Below are 553 nucleotides of genomic sequence, written 5' to 3'. Positions count from 1 at the left end.
AGTGATGACGTAGACGAAGGCGGGAAATGTGACCCAAATTACCCCAAAACATCTGCGTTAGCAACAAACAAGCTCAAACTAAGGAAATAAAACATCCACTAATAACCATAGACTGTATAATATTTTATATACTGCCTGTGCTAATTAGCAAAGACAAATATAAATAACGCACAAAGATTAGTTGCTTTTAACCATCATTAATCTGGTTAATAATCTGTACTTTACCAAAATTAATGTATAATGTAGTTAAATTACCAATAATAATCTGTCGAATAATTTGTTTGCCCACATTTCGCCCCTTAGCACTTTTACCCAGCCATGCTTTAAATTAAAATCAAAATGATGAAGAATAATATTTAAGATATAAATATTATAAATACATAATATAATAATAATATTAATATAAATTGATAAAAAGTTAAAATGCTGCATTTAAAAAAATAATTATGTACAAACTAACGAAAACAAGTATTTAAATTTATGGTTAAAATGTAGTCTTTCAGTTCTAAGGTTTTACGTCTTAGATATTTTTAAAAAAAGTTTTTATTTCTTA

Source organism: Neolamprologus multifasciatus, chromosome 13 (genome assembly GCF_963576455.1).
Source record: "Neolamprologus multifasciatus chromosome 13, fNeoMul1.2, whole genome shotgun sequence".
NCBI lineage: Eukaryota > Metazoa > Chordata > Actinopteri > Cichliformes > Cichlidae > Neolamprologus > Neolamprologus multifasciatus.
This window is presented reverse-complemented; position numbering follows the sequence as displayed.